Source organism: Pleurodeles waltl, chromosome 4_1 (assembly GCF_031143425.1).
Source record: "Pleurodeles waltl isolate 20211129_DDA chromosome 4_1, aPleWal1.hap1.20221129, whole genome shotgun sequence".
Classification (NCBI taxonomy): domain Eukaryota; kingdom Metazoa; phylum Chordata; class Amphibia; order Caudata; family Salamandridae; genus Pleurodeles; species Pleurodeles waltl.
The window spans coordinates 53,127,895-53,148,647 of NC_090442.1; the positions used below are offsets into that span (position 1 = coordinate 53,127,895).

Genomic DNA, 20,753 nt, shown 5'->3' on the forward strand with positions numbered 1-20,753 from the left:
TGCAAAATAGGGGGTGCACCACGGGCCGTCCCCTTTCCTCTCTCTCGCCAATATCTTTCACCAAAGCTGAGCCCTGCAGGTAAATGTATCTATCTGGCTGAGGGGCCAGGGAGGGCCTTTGCCTGCAGTCTTACAAGCCAGAGTGCAGAGAAGGCAGCAGCTCTGGGACCGGGACTCTGCTCAAAGACATCTCTAACATGCCACAGTGGAGCTGAGATGGGCAAGACACGTGTCTCACAGGCTGGCAGCACACCAAGACAGTGGCAGGAAACTATGCTAACAAGGAAAGAGAAAAGTCACGTGTCTCGTGGCCTTCCCACCATTAGACAGTAGTCTGCGCAAGAAAACATCCAACAGTGACAGGACAACCAAGCAAATGACAAACGCCGTGCTGAATAAAGTCATCTTACATGACATTTCGTACAAAGGCCCAGATCATGGGGATGATCGCGCAGCAGAAGCAGCAAGTATCAGAGCCACCGAACCTGGGGTGAGTTACACGAGGAGAAAGGGCGACATGGGGACAGGGGCTATGGGCTCAGGGAACAGCTACCACAATGCAACCTCGGGTGTGGGGATGCCACTCATTGCGGGTACTGCCCTGGGATTTCCATTTAGAAAGAATCGCTGGTTAAAGTGTAGTGCATAAAAAAACCAACTCCTCGATTACACTATTAGATAACATCCTTTAACTGCCCCACCCACCCTGTGTGAGTCTCACCCACTTCCCGCCTGCTCCCTCTAGTCTGAGAGTTGTATCTCCACAAAAAACACACAGTGGGGCTCAATGAGCTGCTCATGTCTGACATGGACACCTAAGCAGTGCTGGATTCACAACCTGAAAGCCTGCAAAGGAAAGTGTGCCCGGCAGAAGATAAGCTGCCTGGCAACTCAGAACCTTCTTCTAAGAGAAGTAAGACATGTCACAATGGAGTCTAAGCCTACCTGTCTTATGCCAGGACCTTAGAGCTGCAGGCAGGAGCACAAAGGTAAAAACATATATTGAGTCCCAACACGCTCAATGCAGTGGTTGGTCTCTGTGGCGCAATCGGTTAGCGCGTTCGGCTATTAACCAAAAGGTTGGTGGTTCAAGCCCACCCAGGGACGTATGCTTTTGCCTACATCAAGTCCTGAATTAAAACACAGCTGTCTGGCTTTGCTCTTAGAGCTCTCGCTTTGCCTGCGTGACATGCTCTATCTCAACATTTCTATCTTCTCTCATCTCTTCACCTCTAGTCATTTCCACCAATAGGACTGGAAACGGGACACCAAGCCTTCTACTTTAACCACAGGCGTACTGAGGGCCAATAAAAGGCACAGAAGCATTTCTTGATCCGGGGCTGAGAACTGCATGCACAGGGACCTCGTGGCGCAACGGTAGCGCGTCTGACTCCAGATCAGAAGGTTGCGTGTTCAAATCACGTCGGGGTCACTCTTTGACCTTTTTTCCCCACCAAGTCTATATCTCTGACTTCTAAAGCAAAGCCAAAAGAAGGGCGCTTTGCATTGGCCAGGAATCGAACCCGGGCCTCCCGCGTGGCAGGCGAGAATTCTACCACTGAACCACCAATGCTTCACTTACATAGGCTGAGCAGAGAGCCCTGCCGTAGACAGTAGTGATGAGGCCCATGCATTCGCATGGGACACCTATGAACAAAGTTTGCATGGCAAGCCTTGGACTGCCAAACGTTCACATGCTGATGGCAGGAATCAGATGCAGGAGACTGAAACTATGAATGTTTCTGCTTTTGCTAAGGACAGTGGTTTGGGGCCAGTGTTGTGCTTGACAGAGCACGACATCAGCCTGCTCTCTGGCTGCTCCCGGGAGAAGTGGCTGACAGAAAGCACCCTCCAGACCACCAGCAATCTTGTGTTTCACAACATGCCACTGTCACTGGACTTTCCTTCTGGGAAAGCCTAGTCACTGACCTGGCCAGATTCCCTGTCCTCCCCAAAATCCTGGGGAGAAACGGGCAGAGTTCTGCGCCCTGCGCCCTCTTTCGCGTCCCTAACGCGCTCCCAATGCGCCCTACAGCCCTGGTCGGGCACAGCGCTGGTTGGGCTCATACCACTGGGGCCTCTGCCGAGGAAGAGCCCCGGAAGCCTAGGGCCAGGCCTATTGCACAGGCATCTTAGACCAGGCCATTCCGGGATTGCTGTGTTTCACGTCCTGCCCTTCAACACTCCTGGGAGGGCTTTCCCTGAGAACCCTCATGTCTCTGCCCTCCCAGGAGGCTGTGGTTCTATGCAAAATAGGGGGTGCACCACGGGCCGTCCCCTTTCCTCTCTCTCGCCAATATCTTTCACCAAAGCTGAGCCCTGCAGGTAAATGTATTTATCTGGCTGAGGGGCCAGGGAGGGCCTTTGCCTGCAGTCTTACAAGCCAGAGTGCAGAGAAGGCAGCAGCTCTGGGACCGGGACTCTGCTCAAAGACATATCTAACATGCCACAGTGGAGCTGAGATGGGCAAGACACGTGTCTCACAGGCTGGCAGCACACCAAGACAGTGGCAGGAAACTATGCTAACAAGGAAAGAGAAAAGTCACGTGTCTCGTGGCCTTCCCACCATTAGACAGTAGTCTGCGCAAGAAAACATCCAACAGTGACAGGACAACCAAGCAAATGACAAACGCCGTGCTGAATAAAGTCATCTTACATGACATTTCGTACAAAGGCCCAGATCATGGGGATGATCGCGCAGCAGAAGCAGCAAGTATCAGAGCCACCGAACCTGGGGTGAGTTACACGAGGAGAAAGGGCGACATGGGGACAGGGGCTATGGGCTCAGGGAACAGCTACCACAATGCAACCTCGGGTGTGGGGATGCCACTCATTGCGGGTACTGCCCTGGGATTTCCTTTTAGAAAGAATCGCTGGTTAAAGTGTAGTGCACAAAAAACCCAACTCCTCGATTACACTATTAGATAACATCCTTTAACTGCCCCACCCACCCTGTGTGAGTCTCACCCACTTCCCGCCTGCTCCCTCTAGTCTGAGAGTTGTATCTCCACAAAAAACACACAGTGGGGCTCAATGAGCTGCTCATGTCTGACATGGACACCTAAGCAGTGCTGGATTCACAACCTGAAAGCCTGCAAAGGAAAGTGTGCCCGGCAGAAGATAAGCTGCCTGGCAACTCAGAACCTTCTTCTAAGAGAAGTAAGACATGTCACAATGGAGTCTAAGCCTACCTGTCTTATGCCAGGACCTTAGAGCTGCAGGCAGGAGCACAAAGGTAGAAACATATATTGAGTCCCAACACGCTCACTGCGGTGGTTGGTCTCTGTGGCGCAATCGGTTAGCGCGTTCGGCTGTTAACCGAAAGGTTGGTGGTTCAAGCCCACCCAGGGACGTATGCTTTTGCCTACATCAAGTCCTGAATTAAAACACAGCTGTCTGGCTTTGCTCTTAGAGCTCTCGCTTTGCCTGCGTGACATGCTCTATCTCAACATTTCTATCTTCTCTCATCTCTTCACCTCTAGTCATTTCCACCAATAGGACTGGAAACGGGACACCAAGCCTTCTACTTTAACCACAGGCGTACTGAGGGCCAATAAAAGGCACAGAAGCATTTCTTGATCCGGGGCTGAGAGCTGCATGCACAGGGACCTCGTGGCGCAACGGTAGCGCGTCTGACTCCAGATCAGAAGGTTGCGTGTTCAAATCACGTTGGGGTCACTCGTTGACATTTTTTTCCCCACCAAGTCTATATCTCTGACTTCTAAAGCAAAGCCAAAAGAAGGGCGCTTTGCATTGGCCAGGAATCGAACCCGGGCCTCCCGCGCGGCAGGCGAGAATTCTACCACTGAACCACCAATGCTTCACTTACATAGGCTGAGCAGAGAGCCCTGCCGTAGACAGTAGTGATGAGGCCCATGCATTCGCATGGGACACCTATGAACAAAGTTTGCATGGCAAGCCTTGGACTGCCAAACGTTCACATGCTGATGGCAGGAATCAGATGCAGGAGACTGAAACTATGAATGTTTCTGCTTTTGCTAAGGACAGTGGTTTGGGGCCAGTGTTGTGCTTGACAGAGCACGACATCAGCCTGCTCTCTGGCTGCTCCCCGGAGAAGTGGCTGACAGAAAGCACCCTCCAGACCACCAGCAATCTTGTGTTTCACAACATGCCACTGTCACTGGACTTTCCTTCTGGGAAAGCCTAGTCACTGACCTGGCCAGATTCCCTGTCCTCCCCAAAATCCTGGGGAGAAACGGGCAGAGTTCTGCGCCCTGCGCCCTCTTTCGCGTCCCTAACGCGCTCCCAACGCGCCCTACAGCCCTGGTCGGGCACAGCGCTGGTCGGGCTCATACCACTGGGGCCTCTGCCGAGGAAGAGCCCCGGAAGCCTAGGGCCAGGCCTATTGCACAGGCATTTTAGACCAGGCCATTCCGGGATTGCTGTGTTTCACGTCCTGCCCTTCAACACTCCTGGGAGGGCTTTCCCTGAGAACCCTCATGTCTCTGCCCTCCCAGGAGGCTGTGGTTCTATGCAAAATAGGGGGTGCACCACAGGCCGTCCCCTTTCCTCTCTCTCGCCAATATCTTTCACCAAAGCTGAGCCCTGCAGGTAAATGTATCTATCTGGCTGAGGGGCCAGGGAAGGCCTTTGCCTGCAGTCTTACAAGCCAGAGTGCAGAGAAGGCAGCAACTCTGGGACCGGAACTCTGCTCAAAGACATATCTAACATGCCACAGTGGAGCTCAGATGGGCAAGACACGTGTCTCACAGGCTGGCAGCACACCAAGACAGTGGGAGGAAACTATGCTAACAAGGAAAGAGAAAAGTCACGTGTCTCGTGGCCTTCCCACCATTAGACAGTAGTCTGCGCAAGAAAACATCCAACAGTGACAGGACAACCAAGCAAATGACAAACGCCGTGCTGAATAAAGTCATCTTACATGACATTTCGTACAAAGGCCCAGATCATGGGGATGATCGCGCAGCAGAAGCAGCAAGTATCAGAGCCACCGAACCTGGGGTGAGTTACACGAGGAGAAAGGGCGACATGGGGACAGGGGCTATGGGCTCAGGGAACAGCTACCACAATGCAACCTCGGGTGTGGGGATGCCACTCATTGCGGGTACTGCCCTGGGATTTCCTTTTAGAAAGAATCGCGGGTTAAAGTGTAGTGCACAAAAAACCCAACTCCTCGATTACACTATTAGATAACATCCTTTAACTGCCCCACCCACCCTGTGTGAGTCTCACCCACTTCCCGCCTGCTCCCTCTAGTCTGAGAGTTGTATCTCCACAAAAAACACACAGTGGGGCTCAATGAGCTGCTCATGTCTGACATGGACACCTAAGCAGTGCTGGATTCACAACCTGAAAGCCTGCAAAGGAAAGTGTGCCCGGCAGAAGATAAGCTCCCTGGCAACTCAGAACCTTGTTCTAAGAGAAGTAAGACATGTCACAATGGAGTCTAAGCCTACCTGTCTTATGCCAGGACCTTAGAGCTGCAGGCAGGAGCACAAAGGTAAAAACATATATTGAGTCCCAACACGCTCACTGCAGTGGTTGGTCTCTGTGGCGCAATCGGTTAGCGCATTCGGCTGTTAATCGAAAGGTTGGTGGTTCAAGCCCACCCAGGGACGTATGCTTTTGCCTACATCAAGTCCTGAATTAAAACACAGCTGTCTGGCTTTGCTCTAAGAGCTCTCGCTTTGCCTGCGTGACATGCTCTATCTCAACATTTCTATCTTCTCTCATCTCTTCACCTCTAGTCATTTCCACCAATAGGACTGGAATGGGGACACCAAGCCTTCTACTTTAACCATAGGCGTACTGAGGGCCAATAAAAGGCACAGAAGCATTTCTTGATCCGGGGCTGAGAACTGCATGCACAGGGACATCGTGGCGCAACGGTAGCGCGTCTGACTCCAGATCAGAAGTTTGCGTGTTCAAATCACGTCGGGGTCACTCTTTGACATTTTTTTCCCCACCAAGTCTATATCTCTGACTTCTAAAGCAAAGCCAAAAGAAGGGTGCTTTGCATTGGCCGGGAATGGAACCCGGGCCTCACGCGTGGCAGGCGAGAATTCTACCACTGAACCACCAATGCTTCACTTACATAGGCTGAGCAGAGAGCCCTGCCGTAGACAGTAGTGATGAGGCCCATGCATTCGCATGGGACACCTATGAACAAAGTTTGCATGGCAAGCCTTGGACTGCCAAACGTTCACATGCTGATGGCAGGAATCAGATGCAGGAGACTGAAACTATGAATGTTTCTGCTTTTGCTAAGGACAGTGGTTTGGGGCCAGTGTTGTGCTTGACAGAGCACGACATCAGCCTGCTCTCTGGCTGCTCCCGGGAGAAGTGGCTGACAGAAAGCACCCTCCAGACCACCAGCAATCTTGTGTTTCACAACATGCCACTGTCACTGGACTTTCCTTCTGGGAAAGCCTAGTCACTGACCTGGCCAGATTCCCTGTCCTCCCCAAAATCCTGGGGAGAAACGGGCAGAGTTCTGCGCCCTGCGCCCTCTTTCGCGTCCCTAACGCGCTCCCAACGCGCCCTACAGCCCTGGTCGGGCACAGCGCTGGTCGGGCTCATACCACTGGGGCCTCTGCCGAGGAAGAGCCCCGGAAGCCTAGGGCCAGGCCTATTGCACAGGCATCTTAGACCAGGCCATTCCGGGATTGCTGTGTTTCACGTCCTGCCCTTCAACACTCCTGGGAGGGCTTTCCCTGAGAACCCTCATGTCTCTGCCCTCCCAGGAGGCTGTGGTTCTATGCAAAATAGGGGGTTCACCACAGGCCGTCCCCTTTCCTCTCTCTCGCCAATATCTTTCACCAAAGCTGAGCCCTGCAGGTAAATATATCTATCTGGCTGAGGGGCCAGGGAGGGCCTTTGCCTGCAGTCTTACAAGCCAGAGTGCAGAGAAGGCAGCAACTCTGGGACCGGAACTCTGCTCAAAGACATATCTAACATGCCACAGTGGAGCTCAGATGGGCAAGACACGTGTCTCACAGGCTGGCAGCACACCAAGACAGTGGGAGGAAACTATGCTAACAAGGAAAGAGAAAAGTCACGTGTCTCGTGGCCTTCCCACCATTAGACAGTAGTCTGCGCAAGAAAACATCGAACAGTGACAGGACAACCAAGCAAATGACAAACGCCGTGCTGAATAAAGTCATCTTACATGACATTTCGTACAAAGGCCCAGATCATGGGGATGATCGCGCAGCAGAAGCAGCAAGTATCAGAGCCACCGAACCTGGGGTGAGTTACACGAGGAGAAAGGGCGACATGGGGACAGGGGCTATGGGCTCAGGGAACAGCTACCACAATGCAACCTCGGGTGTGGGGATGCCACTCATTGCGGGTACTGCCCTGGGATTTCCTTTTAGAAAGAATCGCTGGTTAAAGTGTAGTGCACAAAAAACCCAACTCCTCGATTACACTATTAGATAACATCCTTTAACTGCCCCACCCACCCTGTGTGAGTCTCACCCACTTCCCGCCTGCTCCCTCTAGACTGAGAGTTGTATCTCCACAAAAAACACACAGTGGGGCTCAATGAGCTGCTCATGTCTGACATGGACACCTAAGCAGTGCTGGATTCACAACCTGAAAGCCTTCAAAGGAAAGTGTGCCCGGCAGAAGATAAGCTCCCTGGCAACTCAGAACCTTGTTCTAAGAGAAGTAAGACATGTCACAATGGAGTCTAAGCCTACCTGTCTTATGCCAGGACCTTAGAGCTGCAGGCAGGAGCACAAAGGTAAAAACATATATTGAGTCCCAACACGCTCACTGTGGTGGTTGGTCTCTGTTGCGCAATCGGTTAGCGCATTTGGCTGTTAATCGAAAGGTTGGTGGTTCAAGCCCCCCCAGGGACGTATGCTTTTGCCTACATCAAGTCCTGAATTAAAACACAGCTGTCTGGCTTTGCTCTTAGAGCTCTCGCTTTGCCTGCGTGACATGCTCTATCTCAACATTTCTATCTTCTCTCATCTCTTCACCTCTAGTCATTTCCACCAATAGGACTGGAATGGGGACACCAAGCCTTCTACTTTAACCATAGGCGTACTGAGGGCCAATAAAAGGCACAGAAGCATTTCTTGATCCGGGGCTGAGAACTGCATGCACAGGGACCTCGTGGCGCAACGGTAGTGCGTCTGACTCCAGATCAGAAGTTTGCGTGTTCAAATCACGTCGGGGTCACTCTTTGACATTTTTTTCCCCACCAAGTCTATATCTCTGACTTCTAAAGCAAAGCCAAAAGAAGGGCGCTTTGCATTGGCCGGGAATGGAACACGGGCCTCCCGCGTGGCAGGCGAGAATTCTACCACTGAACCACCAATGCTTCACTTACATAGGCTGAGCAGAGAGCCCTGCCGTAGACAGTAGTGATGAGGCCCATGCATTCGCATGGGACACCTATGAACAAAGTTTGCATGGCAAGCCTTGGACTGCCAAACGTTCACATGCTGATGGCAGGAATCAGATGCAGGAGACTGAAACTATGAATGTTTCTGCTTTTGCTAAGGACAGTGGTTTGGGGCCAGTGTTGTGCTTGACAGAGCACGACATCAGCCTGCTCTCTGGCTGCTCCCGGGAGAAGTGGCTGACAGAAAGCACCCTCCAGACCACCAGCAATCTTGTGTTTCACAACATGCCACTGTCACTGGACTTTCCTTCTGGGAAAGCCTAGTCACTGACCTTGCCAGATTCCCTGTCCTCCCCAAAATCCTGGGGAGAAACGGGCAGAGTTCTGCGCCCTGCGCCCTCTTTCGCGTCCCTAACGCGCTCCCAACGCGCCCTACAGCCCTGGTCGGGCACAGCGCTGGTCGGGCTCATACCACTGGGGCCTCTGCCGAGGAAGAGCCCCGGAAGCCTAGGGCCAGGCCTATTGCACAGGCATCTTAGACCAGGCCATTCCGGGATTGCTGTGTTTCACGTCCTGCCCTTCAACACTCCTGGGAGGGCTTTCCCTGAGAACCCTCATGTCTCTGCCCTCCCAGGAGGCTGTGGTTCTATGCAAAATAGGGGGTGCACCACGGGCCGTCCCCTTTCCTCTCTCTCGCCAATATCTTTCACCAAAGCTGAGCCCTGCAGGTAAATGTATCTATCTGGCTGAGGGGCCAGGGAGGGCCTTTGCCTGCAGTCTTACAAGCCAGAGTGCAGAGAAGGCAGCAGCTCTGGGACCGGGACTCTGCTCAAAGACATCTCTAACATGCCACAGTGGAGCTGAGATGGGCAAGACACGTGTCTCACAGGCTGGCAGCACACCAAGACAGTGGCAGGAAACTATGCTAACAAGGAAAGAGAAAAGTCACGTGTCTCGTGGCCTTCCCACCATTAGACAGTAGTCTGCGCAAGAAAACATCCAACAGTGACAGGACAACCAAGCAAATGACAAACGCCGTGCTGAATAAAGTCATCTTACATGACATTTCGTACAAAGGCCCAGATCATGGGGATGATCGCGCAGCAGAAGCAGCAAGTATCAGAGCCACCGAACCTGGGGTGAGTTACACGAGGAGAAAGGGCGACATGGGGACAGGGGCTATGGGCTCAGGGAACAGCTACCACAATGCAACCTCGGGTGTGGGGATGCCACTCATTTCGGGTACTGCCCTGGGATTTCCATTTAGAAAGAATCGCTGGTTAAAGTGTAGTGCACAAAAAAACCAACTCCTCGATTACACTATTAGATAACATTCTTTAACTGCCCCACCCACCCTGTGTGAGTCTCACCCACTTCCCGCCTGCTCCCTCTAGTCTGAGAGTTGTATCTCCACAAAAAACACACAGTGGGGCTCAATGAGCTGCTCATGTCTGACATGGACACCTAAGCAGTGCTGGATTCACAACCTGAAAGCCTGCAAAGGAAAGTGTGCCCGGCAGAAGATAAGCTGCCTGGCAACTCAGAACCTTCTTCTAAGAGAAGTAAGACATGTCACAATGGAGTCTAAGCCTACCTGTCTTATGCCAGGACCTTAGAGCTGCAGGCAGGAGCACAAAGGTAAAAACATATATTGAGTCCCAACACACTCACTGCAGTGGTTGGTCTCTGTGGCGCAATCGGTTAGCGCGTTCGGCTATTAACCAAAAGGTTGGTGGTTCAAGCCCACCCAGGGACGTATGCTTTTGCCTACATCAAGTCCTGAATTAAAACACAGCTGTCTGGCTTTGCTCTTAGAGCTCTCGCTTTGCCTGCGTGACATGCTCTATCTCAACATTTCTATCTTCTCTCATCTCTTCACCTCTAGTCATTTCCACCAATAGGACTGGAAACGGGACACCAAGCCTTCTACTTTAACCACAGGCGTACTGAGGGCCAATAAAAGGCACAGAAGCATTTCTTGATCCGGGGCTGAGAACTGCATGCACAGGGACCTCGTGGCGCAACGGTAGCGCGTCTGACTCCAGATCAGAAGGTTGCGTGTTCAAATCACGTCGGGGTCACTCTTTGACATTTTTTCCCCACCAAGTCTATATCTCTGACTTCTAAAGCAAAGCCAAAAGAAGGGCGCTTTGCATTGGCCAGGAATCGAACCCGGGCCTCCCGCGTGGCAGGCGAGAATTCTACCACTGAACCACCAATGCTTCACTTACATAGGCTGAGCAGAGAGCCCTGCCGTAGACAGTAGTGATGAGGCCCATGCATTCGCATGGGACACCTATGAACAAAGTTTGCATGGCAAGCCTTGGACTGCCAAACGTTCACATGCTGATGGCAGGAATCAGATGCAGGAGACTGAAACTATGAATGTTTCTGCTTTTGCTAAGGATAGTGGTTTGGGGCCAGTGTTGTGCTTGACAGAGCACGACATCAGCCTGCTCTCTGGCTGCTCCCGGGAGAAGTGGCTGACAGAAAGCACCCTCCAGACCACCAGCAATCTTGTGTTTCACAACATGCCACTGTCACTGGACTTTCCTTCTGGGAAAGCCTAGTCACTGACCTGGCCAGATTCCCTGTCCTCCCCAAAATCCTGGGGAGAAACGGGCAGAGTTCTGCGCCCTGCGCCCGCTTTCGCGTCCCTAACGCGCTCCCAACGCGCCCTATGCCCTGGTCGGGCACAGCGCTGGTTGGGCTCATACCACTGGGGCCTCTGCCGAGGAAGAGCCCCGGAAGCCTAGGGCCAGGCCTATTGCACAGGCATCTTAGACCAGGCCATTCCGGGATTGCTGTGTTTCACGTCCTGCCCTTCAACACTCCTGGGAGGGCTTTCCCTGAGAACCCTCATGTCTCTGCCCTCCCAGGAGGCTGTGGTTCTATGCAAAATAGGGGGTGCACCACGGGCCGTCCCCTTTCCTCTCTCTCGCCAATATCTTTCACCAAAGCTGAGCCCTGCAGGTAAATGTATTTATCTGGCTGAGGGGCCAGGGAGGGCCTTTGCCTGCAGTCTTACAAGCCAGAGTGCAGAGAAGGCAGCAGATCTGGGACCGGGACTCTGCTCAAAGACATATCTAAAATGCCACAGTGGAGCTGAGATGGGCAAGACACGTGTCTCACAGGCTGGCAGCACACCAAGACAGTGGCAGGAAACTATGCTAACAAGGAAAGAGAAAAGTCACGTGTCTCGTGGCCTTCCCACCATTAGACAGTAGTCTGCGCAAGAAAACATCCAACAGTGACAGGACAACCAAGCAAATGACAAACGCCGTGCTGAATAAAGTCATCTTACATGACATTTCGTACAAAGGCCCAGATCATGGGGATGATCGCGCAGCAGAAGCAGCAAGTATCAGAGCCACCGAACCTGGGGTGAGTTACACGAGGAGAAAGGGCGACATGGGGACAGGGGCTATGGGCTCAGGGAACAGCTACCACAATGCAACCTCGGGTGTGGGGATGCCACTCATTGCGGGTACTGCCCTGGGATTTCCTTTTAGAAAGAATCGCTGGTTAAAGTGTAGTGCACAAAAAACCCAACTCCTCGATTACACTATTAGATAACATCCTTTAACTGCCCCACCCACCCTGTGTGAGTCTCACCCACTTCCCGCCTGCTCCCTCTAGACTGAGAGTTGTATCTCCACAAAAAACACACAGTGGGGCTCAATGAGCTGCTCATGTCTGACATGGACACCTAAGCAGTGCTGGATTCACAACCTGAAAGCCTTCAAAGGAAAGTGTGCCCGGCAGAAGATAAGCTCCCTGGCAACTCAGAACCTTGTTCTAAGAGAAGTAAGACATGTCACAATGGAGTCTAAGCCTACCTGTCTTATGCCAGGACCTTAGAGCTGCAGGCAGGAGCACAAAGGTAAAAACATATATTGAGTCCCAACACGCTCACTGTGGTGGTTGGTCTCTGTTGCGCAATCGGTTAGCGCATTTGGCTGTTAATCGAAAGGTTGGTGGTTCAAGCCCCCCCAGGGACGTATGCTTTTGCCTACATCAAGTCCTGAATTAAAACACAGCTGTCTGGCTTTGCTCTTAGAGCTCTCGCTTTGCCTGCGTGACATGCTCTATCTCAACATTTCTATCTTCTCTCATCTCTTCACCTCTAGTCATTTCCACCAATAGGACTGGAATGGGGACACCAAGCCTTCTACTTTAACCATAGGCGTACTGAGGGCCAATAAAAGGCACAGAAGCATTTCTTGATCCGGGGCTGAGAACTGCATGCACAGGGACCTCGTGGCGCAACGGTAGTGCGTCTGACTCCAGATCAGAAGTTTGCGTGTTCAAATCACGTCGGGGTCACTCTTTGACATTTTTTTCCCCACCAAGTCTATATCTCTGACTTCTAAAGCAAAGCCAAAAGAAGGGCGCTTTGCATTGGCCGGGAATGGAACACGGGCCTCCCGCGTGGCAGGCGAGAATTCTACCACTGAACCACCAATGCTTCACTTACATAGGCTGAGCAGAGAGCCCTGCCGTAGACAGTAGTGATGAGGCCCATGCATTCGCATGGGACACCTATGAACAAAGTTTGCATGGCAAGCCTTGGACTGCCAAACGTTCACATGCTGATGGCAGGAATCAGATGCAGGAGACTGAAACTATGAATGTTTCTGCTTTTGCTAAGGACAGTGGTTTGGGGCCAGTGTTGTGCTTGACAGAGCACGACATCAGCCTGCTCTCTGGCTGCTCCCGGGAGAAGTGGCTGACAGAAAGCACCCTCCAGACCACCAGCAATCTTGTGTTTCACAACATGCCACTGTCACTGGACTTTCCTTCTGGGAAAGCCTAGTCACTGACCTTGCCAGATTCCCTGTCCTCCCCAAAATCCTGGGGAGAAACGGGCAGAGTTCTGCGCCCTGCGCCCTCTTTCGCGTCCCTAACGCGCTCCCAACGCGCCCTACAGCCCTGGTCGGGCACAGCGCTGGTCGGGCTCATACCACTGGGGCCTCTGCCGAGGAAGAGCCCCGGAAGCCTAGGGCCAGGCCTATTGCACAGGCATCTTAGACCAGGCCATTCCGGGATTGCTGTGTTTCACGTCCTGCCCTTCAACACTCCTGGGAGGGCTTTCCCTGAGAACCCTCATGTCTCTGCCCTCCCAGGAGGCTGTGGTTCTATGCAAAATAGGGGGTGCACCACGGGCCGTCCCCTTTCCTCTCTCTCGCCAATATCTTTCACCAAAGCTGAGCCCTGCAGGTAAATGTATCTATCTGGCTGAGGGGCCAGGGAGGGCCTTTGCCTGCAGTCTTACAAGCCAGAGTGCAGAGAAGGCAGCAGCTCTGGGACCGGGACTCTGCTCAAAGACATCTCTAACATGCCACAGTGGAGCTGAGATGGGCAAGACACGTGTCTCACAGGCTGGCAGCACACCAAGACAGTGGCAGGAAACTATGCTAACAAGGAAAGAGAAAAGTCACGTGTCTCGTGGCCTTCCCACCATTAGACAGTAGTCTGCGCAAGAAAACATCCAACAGTGACAGGACAACCAAGCAAATGACAAACGCCGTGCTGAATAAAGTCATCTTACATGACATTTCGTACAAAGGCCCAGATCATGGGGATGATCGCGCAGCAGAAGCAGCAAGTATCAGAGCCACCGAACCTGGGGTGAGTTACACGAGGAGAAAGGGCGACATGGGGACAGGGGCTATGGGCTCAGGGAACAGCTACCACAATGCAACCTCGGGTGTGGGGATGCCACTCATTTCGGGTACTGCCCTGGGATTTCCATTTAGAAAGAATCGCTGGTTAAAGTGTAGTGCACAAAAAAACCAACTCCTCGATTACACTATTAGATAACATCCTTTAACTGCCCCACCCACCCTGTGTGAGTCTCACCCACTTCCCGCCTGCTCCCTCTAGTCTGAGAGTTGTATCTCCACAAAAAACACACAGTGGGGCTCAATGAGCTGCTCATGTCTGACATGGACACCTAAGCAGTGCTGGATTCACAACCTGAAAGCCTGCAAAGGAAAGTGTGCCCGGCAGAAGATAAGCTGCCTGGCAACTCAGAACCTTCTTCTAAGAGAAGTAAGACATGTCACAATGGAGTCTAAGCCTACCTGTCTTATGCCAGGACCTTAGAGCTGCAGGCAGGAGCACAAAGGTAAAAACATATATTGAGTCCCAACACACTCACTGCAGTGGTTGGTCTCTGTGGCGCAATCGGTTAGCGCGTTCGGCTATTAACCAAAAGGTTGGTGGTTCAAGCCCACCCAGGGACGTATGCTTTTGCCTACATCAAGTCCTGAATTAAAACACAGCTGTCTGGCTTTGCTCTTAGAGCTCTCGCTTTGCCTGCGTGACATGCTCTATCTCAACATTTCTATCTTCTCTCATCTCTTCACCTCTAGTCATTTCCACCAATAGGACTGGAAACGGGACACCAAGCCTTCTACTTTAACCACAGGCGTACTGAGGGCCAATAAAAGGCACAGAAGCATTTCCTGATCCGGGGCTGAGAACTGCATGCACAGGGACCTCGTGGCGCAACGGTAGCGCGTCTGACTCCAGATCAGAAGGTTGCGTGTTCAAATCACGTCGGGGTCACTCTTTGACATTTTTTCCCCACCAAGTCTATATCTCTGACTTCTAAAGCAAAGCCAAAAGAAGGGCGCTTTGCATTGGCCAGGAATCGAACCCGGGCCTCCCGCGTGGCAGGCGAGAATTCTACCACTGAACCACCAATGCTTCACTTACATAGGCTGAGCAGAGAGCCCTGCCGTAGACAGTAGTGATGAGGCCCATGCATTCGCATGGGACACCTATGAACAAAGTTTGCATGGCAAGCCTTGGACTGCCAAACGTTCACATGCTGATGGCAGGAATCAGATGCAGGAGACTGAAACTATGAATGTTTCTGCTTTTGCTAAGGATAGTGGTTTGGGGCCAGTGTTGTGCTTGACAGAGCACGACATCAGCCTGCTCTCTGGCTGCTCCCGGGAGAAGTGGCTGACAGAAAGCACCCTCCAGACCACCAGCAATCTTGTGTTTCACAACATGCCACTGTCACTGGACTTTCCTTCTGGGAAAGCCTAGTCACTGACCTGGCCAGATTCCCTGTCCTCCCCAAAATCCTGGGGAGAAACGGGCAGAGTTCTGCGCCCTGCGCCCGCTTTCGCGTCCCTAACGCGCTCCCAACGCGCCCTATGCCCTGGTCGGGCACAGCGCTGGTTGGGCTCATACCACTGGGGCCTCTGCCGAGGAAGAGCCCCGGAAGCCTAGGGCCAGGCCTATTGCACAGGCATCTTAGACCAGGCCATTCCGGGATTGCTGTGTTTCACGTCCTGCCCTTCAACACTCCTGGGAGGGCTTTCCCTGAGAACCCTCATGTCTCTGCCCTCCCAGGAGGCTGTGGTTCTATGCAAAATAGGGGGTGCACCACGGGCCGTCCCCTTTCCTCTCTCTCGCCAATATCTTTCACCAAAGCTGAGCCCTGCAGGTAAATGTATTTATCTGGCTGAGGGGCCAGGGAGGGCCTTTGCCTGCAGTCTTACAAGCCAGAGTGCAGAGAAGGCAGCAGATCTGGGACCGGGACTCTGCTCAAAGACATATCTAAAATGCCACAGTGGAGCTGAGATGGGCAAGACACGTGTCTCACAGGCTGGCAGCACACCAAGACAGTGGCAGGAAACTATGCTAACAAGGAAAGAGAAAAGTCACGTGTCTCGTGGCCTTCCCACCATTAGACAGTAGTCTGCGCAAGAAAACATCCAACAGTGACAGGACAACCAAGCAAATGACAAACGCCGTGCTGAATAAAGTCATCTTACATGACATTTCGTACAAAGGCCCAGATCATGGGGATGATCGCGCAGCAGAAGCAGCAAGTATCAGAGCCACCGAACCTGGGGTGAGTTACACGAGGAGAAAGGGCGACATGGGGACAGGGGCTATGGGCTCAGGGAACAGCTACCACAATGCAACCTCGGGTGTGGGGATGCCACTCATTGCGGGTACTGCCCTGGGATTTCCTTTTAGAAAGAATCGCTGGTTAAAGTGTAGTGCACAAAAAACCCAACTCCTCGATTACACTATTAGATAACATCCTTTAACTGCCCCACCCACCCTGTGTGAGTCTCACCCACTTCCCGCCTGCTCCCTCTAGTCTGAGAGTTGTATCTCCACAAAAAACACACAGTGGGGCTCAATGAGCTGCTCATGTCTGACATGGACACCTAAGCAGTGCTGGATTCACAACCTGAAAGCCTGCAAAGGAAAGTGTGCCCGGCAGAAGATAAGCTGCCTGGCAACTCAGAACCTTCTTCTAAGAGAAGTAAGACATGTCACAATGGAGTCTAAGCCTACCTGTCTTATGCCAGGACCTTAGAGCTGCAGGCAGGAGCACAAAGGTAAAAACATATATTGAGTCCCAACACGCTCACTGCGGTGGTTGGTCTCTGTGGCGCAATCGGTTAGCGCGTTCGGCTGTTAACCGAAAGGTTGGTGGTTCAAGCCCACCCAGGGACGTATGCTTTTGCCTACATCAAGTCCTGAATTAAAACACAGCTGTCTGGCTTTGCTCTTAGAGCTCTCGCTTTGCCTGCGTGACATGCTCTATCTCAACATTTCTATCTTCTCTCATCTCTTCACCTCTAGTCATTTCCACCAATAGGACTGGAAACGGGACACCAAGCCTTCTACTTTAACCACAGGCGTACTGAGGGCCAATAAAAGGCACAGAAGCATTTCTTGATCCGGGGCTGAGAGCTGCATGCACAGGGACCTCGTGGCGCAACGGTAGCGCGTCTGACTCCAGATCAGAAGGTTGCGTGTTCAAAACACGTCGGGGTCACTCTTTGACATTTTTTTCCCCACCAAGTCTATATCTCTGACTTCTAAAGCAAAGCCAAAAGAAGGGCGCTTTACATTGGCCGGGAATCGAACCCGGGCCTCCCGCATGGCAGGCGAGAATTCTACCACTGAACCACCAATGCTTCACTTACATAGGCTGAGCAGAGAGCCCTGCCGTAGACAGTAGTGATGAGGCCCATGCATTCGCATGGGACACCTATGAACAAAGTTTGCATGGCAAGCCTTGGACTGCCAAACGTTCACATGCTGATGGCAGGAATCAGATGCAGGAGACTGAAACTATGAATGTTTCTGCTTTTGCTAAGGACAGTGGTTTGGGGCCAGTGTTGTGCTTGACAGAGCACGACATCAGCCTGCTCTCTGGCTGCTCCCGGGAGAAGTGGCTGACATAAAGCACCCTCCAGACCACCAGCAATCTTGTGTTTCACAACATGCCACTGTCACTGGACTTTCCTTCTGGGAAAGCCTAGTCACTGACCTGGCCAGATTCCCTGTCCTCCCCAAAATCCTGGGGAGAAACGGGCAGAGTTCTGCGCCCTGCGCCCTCTTTCGCGTCCCTAACGCGCTCCCAACGCGCCCTACAGTCCTGGTCGGGCACAGCCCTGGTCGGGCTCATACCACTGGGGCCTCTGCCGAGGAAGAGCCCCGGAAGCCTAGGGCCAGGCCTATTGCACAGGCATCTTAGACCAGGCCATTCCGGGATTGCTGTGTTTCACGTCCTGCCCTTCAACACTCCTGGGAGGGCTTTCCCTGAGAACCCTCATGTCTCTGCCCCCCCAGGAGGCTGTGGTTCTATGCAAAATAGGGGGTGCACCACGGGCCGTCCCCTTTCCTCTCTCTCGCCAATATCTTTCACCAAAGCTGAGCCCTGCAGGTAAATGTATCTATCTGGCTGAGGGGCCAGGGAGGGCCTTTGCCTGCAGTCTTACAAGCCAGAGTTCAGAGAAGACAGCAGCTCTGGGACCTGGACTCTGCTCAAAGACATCTCTAACATGCCACAGTGGAGCTGAGATGGGCAAGACACGTGTCTCACAGGCTGGCAGCACACCAAGACAGTGGCAGGAAACTATGCTAACAAGGAAAGAGAAAAGTCACGTGTCTCGTGGCCTTCCCACCATTAGACAGTAGTCTGCGCAAGAAAACATCCAACAGTGACAGGACAACCAAGCAAATGACAAACGCCGTGCTGAATAAAGTCATCTTACATGACATTTCGTACAAAGGCCCAGATCATGGGGATGATCGCGCAGCAGAAGCAGCAAGTTTCAGAGACACCGAACCTGGGGTGAGTTACACGAGGAGAAAGGGCGACATGGGGACAGGGGCTATGGGCTCAGGGAACAGCTACCACAATGCAACCTCGGGTGTTGGGATGCCACTCATTGCGGGTACTGCCCTGGGATTTCCTTTTAGAAAGAATCGCTGGTTAAAGTGTAGTGCACAAAAAACCCAACTTCTCGATTACACTATTAGATAACATCCTTTAACTGCCCCACCCACCCTGTGTGAGTCTCACCCACTTCCCGCCTGCTCCCTCTAGTCTGAGAGTTGTATCTCCACAAAAAACACACAGTGGGGCTCAATGAGCTGCTCATGTCTGACATGGACACCTAAGCAGTGCTGGATTCACAACCTGAAAGCCTGCAAAGGAAAGTGTGCCCGGCAGAAGATAAGCTGCCTGGCAACTCAGAACCTTCTTCTAAGAGAAGTAAGACATGTCACAATGGAGTCTAAGCCTACCTGTCTTATGCCAGGACCTTAGAGCTGCAGGCAGGAGCACAAAGGTAAAAACATATTTTGAGTCCCAACACACTCACTCCGGTGGTTGGTCTCTGTGGCGCAATCGGTTAGCGCGTTCGGCTGTTAACCGAAAGGTTGGTGGTTCAAGCCCACCCAGGGACGTATGGTTTTGCCTACATCAAGTCCTGAATTAAAACACAGCTGTCTGGCTTTGCTCTTAGAGCTCTCGCTTTGCCTGCGTGACATGCTCATCAACATTTCTATCTTCTCTCATCTCTTCACCTCTAGTCATTTCCACCAATAGGACTGGAAACGGGACACCAAGCCTTCTACTTTAACCACAGGCGTACTGAGTGCCAATAAAAGGCACAGAAGCATTTCTTGATCTGGGGCTGAGAGCTGCATGCACAGGGAGCTCGTGGCGCAACGGTAGCGCGTCTGACTCCAGATCAGAAGGTTGCGTGTTCAAATCATGTCGGGGTCACTCTTTGACATTTTTTTCCCCACCAAGTCTATATCTCTGACTTCTAAAGTAAAGCCAAAAGAAGGGCGCTTTGCATTGGCCGGGAATCGAACCCGGGCCTCCCGCGTGGCAGGCGAGAATTCTACCACTGAACCACCAATGCTTCACTTACATAGGCTGAGCAGAGAGCCCTGCCGTAGACAGTAGTGATGAGGCCCATGCATTCGCATGGGACACCTATGAACAAAGTTTGCATGGCAAGCCTTGGACTGCCAAACGTTCACATGCTGATGGCAGGAATCAGATGCAGGAGACTGAAACTATGAATGTTTCTGCTTTTGCTAAGGACAGTGGTTTGGGGCCAGTGTTGTGCTTGACAGAGCACGACATCAGCCTGCTCTCTGGCTGCTCCCGGGAGAAGTGGCTGACAGAAAGCACCCTCCAGACCACCAGCAATCTTGTGTTTCACAACATGCCACTGTCACTGGACTTTCCTTCTGGGAAAGCCTAGTCACTGACCTGGCCAGATTCCCTGTCCTCCCCAAAATCCTGGGGAGAAACGGGCAGAGTTCTGCGCCCTGCGCCCTCTTTCGCGTCCCTAACGCGCTCCCAACGCGCCCTACAGCCCTGGTCGGGCACAGCGCTGGTCGGGCTCATACCACTGGGGCCTCTGCCGAGGAAGAGCCCCGGAAGCCTAGGGCCAGGCCTATTGCACAGGCATTTTAGACCTGGCCATTCCGGGATTGCTGTGTTTCACGTCCTGCCCTTCAACACTCCTGGGAGGGCTTTCCCTGAGAACCCTCATGTCTCTGCCCTCCCAGGAGGCTGTGGTTCTATGCAAAATAGGGGGTGCACCACAGGCCGTCCCCTTTCCTCTCTCTCGCCAATATCTTTCACCAAAGCTGAGCCCTGCAGGTAAATGTATCTATCTGGCTGAGGGGCCAGGGAGGGCCTTTGCCTGCAGTCTTACAAGCCAGAGTGCAGAGAAGGCAGCAGCTCTGGGACCGGGACTCTGCTCAAAGACATCTCTAACATGCCACAGTGGAGCTGAGATGGGCAAGACACGTGTCTCACAGGCTGGCAGCACACCAAGACAGTGGCAGGAAACTATGCTAACAAGGAAAGAGAAAAGTCACGTGTCTCGTGGCCTTCCCACCATTAGACAGTAGTCTGCGCAAGAAAACATCCAACAGTGACAGGACAACCAAGCAAATGACAAACGCCGTGCTGAATAAAGTCATCTTACATGACATTTCGTACAAAGGCCCAGATCATGGGGATGATCGCGCAGCAGAAGCAGCAAGTATCAGAGCCACCGAACCTGGGGTGAGTTACACGAGGAGAAAGGGCGACATGGGGACAGGGGCTATGGGC

At 52.6% G+C, this 20,753-nt stretch overlaps 7 non-coding genes across 7 annotated transcripts; 6 read left to right on the forward strand and 1 right to left on the reverse strand.

Moving 5' to 3' along the window:
- The first annotated feature begins 1,033 nt into the window (after positions 1-1,033).
- TRNAN-AUU (transfer RNA asparagine (anticodon AUU)) lies at positions 1,034-1,107 on the forward strand. The gene has a single exon. It is a non-coding gene; the product is annotated as a tRNA-Asn (tRNA).
- Positions 1,108-3,279: 2,172 nt separating this feature from the next.
- On the forward strand, positions 3,280-3,353 carry TRNAN-GUU (transfer RNA asparagine (anticodon GUU)). The gene has a single exon. It is a non-coding gene; the product is annotated as a tRNA-Asn (tRNA).
- A 6,667-nt stretch (positions 3,354-10,020) lies between these two features.
- On the forward strand, positions 10,021-10,094 carry TRNAN-AUU (transfer RNA asparagine (anticodon AUU)). Its single transcript has one exon. It is a non-coding gene; the product is annotated as a tRNA-Asn (tRNA).
- A 4,418-nt stretch (positions 10,095-14,512) lies between these two features.
- On the forward strand, positions 14,513-14,586 carry TRNAN-AUU (transfer RNA asparagine (anticodon AUU)). Its single transcript has one exon. It is a non-coding gene; the product is annotated as a tRNA-Asn (tRNA).
- Positions 14,587-16,757: 2,171 nt separating this feature from the next.
- On the forward strand, positions 16,758-16,831 carry TRNAN-GUU (transfer RNA asparagine (anticodon GUU)). The gene has a single exon. It is a non-coding gene; the product is annotated as a tRNA-Asn (tRNA).
- Positions 16,832-19,004: 2,173 nt separating this feature from the next.
- Positions 19,005-19,078, forward strand: TRNAN-GUU (transfer RNA asparagine (anticodon GUU)). The gene has a single exon. It is a non-coding gene; the product is annotated as a tRNA-Asn (tRNA).
- A 393-nt stretch (positions 19,079-19,471) lies between these two features.
- Positions 19,472-19,542, reverse strand: TRNAG-GCC (transfer RNA glycine (anticodon GCC)). The gene has a single exon. It is a non-coding gene; the product is annotated as a tRNA-Gly (tRNA).
- Positions 19,543-20,753: the final 1,211 nt, after the last annotated feature.